A 7,614-nucleotide genomic window follows, 5' to 3' on the forward strand; every position below is an offset into this window, starting at 1 on the left:
GGCTGTCCCACTGGATTTTTTACTTTAATGGGCCCTGTAACCCCTTTGTTTTGGCCTATTTTCTCCCATTTGGAATGGCTGTATTTGCCCAATACCTGTCCCCCCATTGTATCTAGGAAGTAACTAGCTTGCTTTCAATTTTACAGGCTCCTAGGCAGAAGGGACTGACTTTGTCTCAGATAAAGCTGTGGACAGTGGATTTTTGGGTTAATGCTGAAATGAATTATTAAGGTTCTCGGGGGCAATTGGGGAACGCACGATTGGTTTGAAATGTGAGAACATGAGATTTGGAGAGGCCGGGGTGGAATGATATGGTTTGACTGTGTCTCCACCCAAATCTCAACTTGAATTGTATCTTCCAGAAGTACCATGTGTTGTGGGAATTACCTACCAGAGGACGGTAATTGAATCATGAGAGTCAGTCTTTCCCATCCTATTCTTGTGATAGTCAGTAAGTCTCATGAGATCTGACGGGTTTACCAAGAGTTTATGCTTTTGCTTCTTATTTTCTCTTGCTGCCAGCATGTAAGAAGTGTCTTTTTCCTCCTGCCATGATTCTGAGGCCTCCTCAGCCAGGTGGAACTATAAATCCAATTAAACCTCTTTTTCTTCCCAGTCTTGGGTATGTCTCTATTAGCAGTGTGACAGTTACAGATTAGTCTAATACACTAACCTGTAACAGTTTTAAACAAAATAGAAAACAAAACAAAACAAAACAAAACTCTCTATCCTACCGGCAGGTTTTTAAATGAATTTCCATATGTCAGAATCTGCTGTTTGAGGGTATTTTTCGTCTGTTAGAAATCTAATTTTCAGTTGTCATCACTACAACAGGAATTTGTTCCTAAGGTGAATAACTTGATTATTTCATGGGATTGAAAATAGAAATCTTTCCTTAATTGTTTGGTTTCTTTGCTCCTTGAATATTTTTGCATATCCCTATCATCTATAGGCAGCTGTGGCAATGCACAGGGTGAAGAAGGGGAGAAACCTAAACATGCATGTGTATTTGCTTCTGTCATTAAGTTGATGTGATAGCAGAGAGAGTGTAGTTTTGTGATTACAAGAATTTTTCCACTGTTTCTAATTCTAAACCACTGAAAGTCTATGAAAAGAAAGCTTGACAAAGGCCACATTCTGCAACTGACACTCATTGAGTATGGATAAATCTATGGTGGGAGTGAAAAAGAGAGATAAGCAACGAATTACTACTGTATTACCAAGGATATGAAATTGGCTCTAGTTAAGGTATAAAGCTGCTGTTAAAAATTTGTGCGTATGTCAAAAATTTAAAGGAAATTTGTTGAGATAATGAACAAATGAATAAGTAGAAAAAAGTTTGCTTCACTGAAGACCTTGAAAGCAATATATTTGACTCAATCAAATCAATGCTAGAGCAAATTACTTACATTGAAAGCAAAGGGGAAATAAAGGAAATAAAAGGAAGAAAAGATCCTCTAAGAAATTGTCCTAACCACTATCGCAGAATATTTCTAAATACTTGTCCTTTACAGATAAAGAAAACAAAATGAACCTCCATTTCCCCATACCTACTGTATTCTATTTTGTTTTCTATCTTTGGTGAAGGAGCATTTAAAAAAAGAAAAACTTCCTTATGTTGCAGACAAATCTATTTGTAAACTACAGTGAGAATAAATAACTAGAAAAATGAAATATAGTACATTTAAAAGCTCCTGTTTTTTTTTATTAAACAGGTATTAAATTGCTCTGTTAAATAGCTCTAAAGATTTAGAAACACTTCTACTCAGTTTCTGTACTTATGTAGACCAATAACAAACCGTCATGGACAACAGTGTGCAGAGTGTTGACTTAGGTAAAGTGTCATTGTGTTTTGAAGATTAGTACTAAAAAAAAATGAACAAGTCTTTTGTTTTGAATGACATATAACCCTTCTATTTTCAACTCCTGAATAATCAACTGGTCATTACCAATTTCTCTAACATAAGTCAGTAAGTATTTAATTTAACTGCAAGGGTAAATTTACATTTTATAAAAAGCCAACATTTTCAATAAAGCAAACTAATCATATCTATAAGAGCGTGTCTGTTAGCAAACTCACTGATCATGATATGGAATGATAATCTAAAAAATGGTTGCTCTTCACAGAACTATAAAAAGTACCATAATCAATGAATTTGTTAATTGACATTCTCTTACAGATATGCTTGGTTTGATTTTTCTTAATATGTAGTCCATTAGAAAAAGACAATTGGAGGATTTATCATCTCTTCTTCTCTCCTCCCTGCTCTACTCTTTCTATTGCTTGCCAAACTTTACCTAGTATCCCATCTTTCAGACTTCAACTGCCACATATACACCATGCCTTTGATAAAATACCAAAGCAGTTGAAAACACTCATAATATTTTCACTAGTACTTGACAGAAATAAATCTCTTTATTGTTCTTAAAAGACACTTATCAAAAAGATAAAGTGCAAATACTTTCAAAGCAATGTTAACTTATCTCTAATTCTGTAAAACTTATTTTCACACCAGAGGTGTTAAAACAGACAAATTCCATCACTTCAAAAAGAGCCAAATTAAAAATTTAGCTTTTGAGCTCAGATCTTATACTCTTCACACCCCACCAGATTCACAGTGCTCAATAAAGTTTCATACTTTCATTTCTGATAAAGTTGTTTCAATAATGTGTGTTACCTTTTTACATCTTGAATGTATGATTTATTGTATTTAACTGGCTATGTAATGAGATTTTTTAATGAAGATTGATTCGTGTATCACTAGGCAAACAGGTTTCATAAAAAGGTAAAGAGTGAAAATATTAAAACCTGAATTACCAGTTAAAACAGTTGAGCAGTGAATTGGTGAAGGAAACAGCTGCTGTATTTATTATCATTTATGATAGTTTTGGATGACATAAACATTTCATAAATATTATACATTCTCACCTTACTTCTTCTTGAAATATAATAAACAATGCTTCTTTTCCAATTATTATACCTTTGTGTGTTTAATGGCCCTTACTGGGAGTAGGACTGTTTTTAGCAGAAACTCATTAAATTGTAGACATTTCTGGAATTGTGAGTAATAGCAAAGAAAAACCCTGGAGCAGCTATACCCCGCAAGAAGGAAAAGTAGTGGAGAAAATTTGTAGCAATAAGATCTCAACCAGCCAGAAGTCAGTAGACACTGTAATCTTGGTGTCCTCAAGGAACAGTGTGGTTGAAATAGTCTGACATAGATCCAGAAAGTGGCTTATCTATTTATTTTGTTTATTATCTGTTTCTCCCCACCAGGATGTAAAAATCTGTGAAAACATGGGGTTTTGTTATTTTTAATTCATCACCAAATACCCAGTGTTTGGCACACAGTACTCATTCAATAAATATTTGTCGAATGAATGAATGAATGAATGGATGCCTTGTCCTTTTGAACAAGTGTGTTGGGAGACATCCCTTCTATACCAGGAACTACTTATGAGGCTACTATGTAACACTGGGAATGAAGGGCGATTTGACTATGGGAGCTTAAACAGTTTCAGTGGACCAAAAATATGTTTTCAGTCAGTAGATTTTACCAAAAAGGATATAAGTAACCAATGGGTACATTTGACTGAACCTGTATCTGAAGGGGAAATTTCTAGCTAAAAAACACTCCAGATTTTTGTTGTTATTGTTCTTTGTTTTGTTTTTGTAAGCAAAGCCACCCCTCACTTTACCAGGATGAAATGAATAATGAAAGCACATGGACATATTCTTAAGAGAACAGAGGGACTGAGGCACAATTGTTTGCATGCAGCATGGGGTTATTTAGGGTCAAGACGATTCTAGAACAAGCAGGCAGTGTGTGAGGGTTTGGAGATGTAGCACAAGCACTTGAGGACAGTCATGCTGATATCAGGCAGGATCTGAAGTTTTCATATGGTTACACAGAGATTTTGGCAGTCTCATATTCTTTAGTGACAGCTATTTCTGATTAAAATTAGCAGCAAGTAATTCTGGAAGTGAAAAGTAAGTTAAAAATAACATGGGCATCCACTGTATGGCACTTGTTTGCCAGCAGTTTGACAAAAGTTCCTTAGTTGTCCTCAACTTCATTAATTTTTGCCTTAAGTCTCTACCCACATCAAATCTTGATCAGTTATGGCACTGTGTTAGGGGTATAAGCTGATTGTTTAGATGTGAGGTTCTTCGAGTTGAGATTTGGCCATCTTAACCTATCTTGTCATCTGCCCAACCTCTAATAGCAGAACAAGATGGTACAAAAAATTAAGCATAATCTAACAATCTAGCTTCTGAATTAGAAATATAATGGAGTACATCAATGAATAAGATATATTTGGTATGGACAGGTTGGAATTAGGATAAAATTAACATAATTTTTAGTGATAGTTCAGATTTAAAATATGAACACCTATTTGGGTAGAAATATGAATGCCATAACTTTACTGTGAGGTTAGATATTTTTTCTGCTTAATTATTTTATGTTTAATATTAAGTATACTAAATACATAAAATTCTAAACATCTCTATATAGACTCTGATTAAGCTAATCAATATCTCTATAAACTGACTTCAAAACATTTTCAGAACACACACCAACAAATACCATCTCCGTCCAAAAAATTAAATTTTGTTAATTTGATTGAGTCAAATTAAAATTTAATTCACACACTAACTTCCTAGTATTTAGTAGGGCATGCAATTACAAAACTTAATGCAAATTCATCCAAGATTATAGGCGAGGTAAGAAAAAGAGCTACTTTAAAATATTGTTTCCATTAAAAAAATTGACTGTCTTAATTTATTAAATTATTCAGTTGCACATCAGAAATTAATTATAGTTTTTTTCATGCAGGGCCATATTTAACTTTAGGTATTTTAGTATGTTTGTCCTTATTGCTTAAATTAATTTCTTGTATTTTCTTTTTGTTTTTGTATATGGAAGACACTCACTTTTTGCATAAAAGTCTTGTTCCCAATTATTTTGCAGGTATTTTCCATAAAGCCTAATCATTTTTGATATATTCTTTTAGGATGTTTTTTGTAAGCAGCCTTATTATGTATAAAACATAATAAATTTGACTTCTTTCTTTTTCTGATATAAAGAAAAGGGTGGACTTTATTCACAGGACACTGTGAGATATGAAATTTCGCATAGAAATAAGAAACCCATTTAGAAGACAAACTTTATATAGTGTGTACAATCTGGAACTGTTTTAAGTTCAGCATAAAAAATACTACAATAAGAAACCCCATTTAAAAAGAGTTCTTAGTAGAGAAGCAGTAATACAAACTTATACCAAACATAGTACACAACTTTATGCCTCAGTTACATGATCTAAAAGTTAAAGGTCCCAGAAGTCCCATCCTGACCTTAGAAGGTACAGCCTTCAGAGGTAGTTTCTGGCACAACATTTTGATCTTCCTCTTTCTCTATAGAGAAATACTTCTTAATGAAGCTTAATAAAGTCTTATGCACAGACTCATTTTCATGGTTTTGTAGAACTTCGATTTTTTCTAAGCCTCTGCATCTTTACTCACACTAGCTTTCGGTTTCACTACGTTTTTCAGCAGCCTGAAAGATATTTGAAATAGCATCCACGATAACCAAAATAATCCTGGCATTTCTTGCAGTTAAGAGGTTCATCAGTGGTTCTATTATGCCACAATGAACGAGGTATACAGTCTGTTCAATTGTTCTACCATTGGTACAGTTGGGTATGGCCCATACAGATTCCTTTATTGGCTTAAAATCTGTCTTAGAGAGAAAAAACTGATGAAGAATAGAACTAATTCATGATTCACAACTTGCTGTATCTGGTCCTGATGGCCAGCTGTGATGTTTGACTGTTAGTTTTCGGGTGGATTAGCAGGCTAGGAAAGACGGTGAGTGCTTCTGCATCGATGTTTTTCTGTACCAGTGGCAATATTCCCAGTAGTTCTTAGTGCTGGAGTCACAGTTAGAAATTTGGAAGCTCCTAGAGACTGCAAAAGTTGGGGCAAAACATGGCATGTTTTCACAACCGTGTCAGTTCATTCATTTGGACCATCAGAACGGTAGGAAATAGCTCAGCAGGTATCTGCCAATATTTCTGGATCGTGATGATACAGGGACCAAACTAAGGTAGGAAGAATTTGCTCAACAGAATCTAAAGGGGGTGCAAGTATTCTTATTGTGGCAAAGATTTGAAAGTGTCCAGGTAAGATTATGTAAGTAACCACATGCTAAAGATGACATATCAGGAACTGCAAGAAGAGCCAACAGTGGGTTAACAGCACTGTAATGGATAACCAAGTCTCAGAAAATGGAACCATCACCTGCAATTTTTCCTCGAGCCCATACAGCTTGTTCACTGATGTGAGCTTGGGGAGATGCCAACAGAGAAATGAATGCTGGGATGGCACCTCTGCCTAACACAGCTTTGGTCTGTTCTGATGTCCCAGAAGCAACGTTAGTGAGTGCCCAAGCAGATTCAAACGGAATGGGACTACAATCAGTTCTTCCAAAGGAGAGAAAGGTTGGAATCAACCAGCCTTGATTATGTTGTCTATGGGGAGCTGGTTTTCTCTAGAAGTAGTTTGCTGGCAGCTTGAGTAGCTTGGAGCTGACTTTCCATATTGTTGTTAATTTGAAATTTCAAAATATTTATTCAAAAGAATAAACATAAGCCCCACCCAAAGAAAATATGACAAACTGTATACATAAAATATAATTTTCCCCTAATTAATATAATTGCTTTCTGTTCATGGTTTACAAAATGACTGATGTTTCCCGTCTATCCCTTTGTACCTATGTGTATCTAGCAGAAATGTTCTTAGCTCTGGCTACAGGCACACAGAAACTTGCTATTGATGATTATGTCCAATTGTTTATTTCCTTTCCCCAGAAGAAACTGGGGGACTGGCACTGTCTGGATTGATCACAGCGCAGATACTCAGGGAGCTCTGATCATCTTGAGTTTCACGTTTATGAGAAAAAAATGGACGCAGAGGCTCGATAATGTCATTTTGACAATGTCATCAGCAGACCAATTTACAGTATGCTGGATGTTGCCGTTCTCCTGCAGTGGAGAGGTAGCATCATCAGGAAATAGCTTACATTTCTCCTTCTTAGCTTTCCACAACTCCACATTGACGTCTATTCTGTGATGTCTCATTTCTGTACCGTCTTTTTCCTTGTTCTTGAATATGTTAAGTTGGGTGGCTGGAGTATTAGCATTTTCATTGGTGGGCATGGACATGAGACAGAGGGAGAAAGTTCCACAGGGGGCCCAGGCTTCCATGGCAGGCAACACAGGGCTCAGCAGCTGTGGGGTGGCTGCACTCAATCATCCACCTCAATGCGACCCAAAGACCATGTCATATTTAACTTATATCTATGCTAAATCACTTTCTTTGGCCTCACGGTTTTTGAGTTGAGAGCAAGTGATTTAGCCATGGCTGAATGTGAGCCCCTGCCTACGACTAAATCCTGTGGAAGAGAAGCCAACAGACAGGCCAGGGAGAGAGATTATTTGCTGTAGCTGAAGAGCAGTTGAGAGTCCGGTGGTATAATGATGAGTGCTTGATTAAGTTGGGGGCCTCTTCAACAGATCATGGTTAGAAAAGAATCTGAGCTTTCTCCCTTTTTT

At 36.0% G+C, this 7,614-nt stretch overlaps 1 pseudogene; it reads right to left on the minus strand.

Annotated features, from left to right (window-relative positions):
- Positions 1–5,321: 5,321 nt before the first annotated feature.
- LOC101028443 (importin subunit alpha-1-like) lies at positions 5,322–7,218 on the minus strand (annotated as a pseudogene).
- Positions 7,219–7,614: the final 396 nt, after the last annotated feature.

The sequence above is a fragment of the Saimiri boliviensis genome, chromosome 10 (genome assembly GCF_048565385.1).
Source record: "Saimiri boliviensis isolate mSaiBol1 chromosome 10, mSaiBol1.pri, whole genome shotgun sequence".
In the NCBI taxonomy this organism is placed as follows: Eukaryota; Metazoa; Chordata; class Mammalia; order Primates; family Cebidae; genus Saimiri; species Saimiri boliviensis.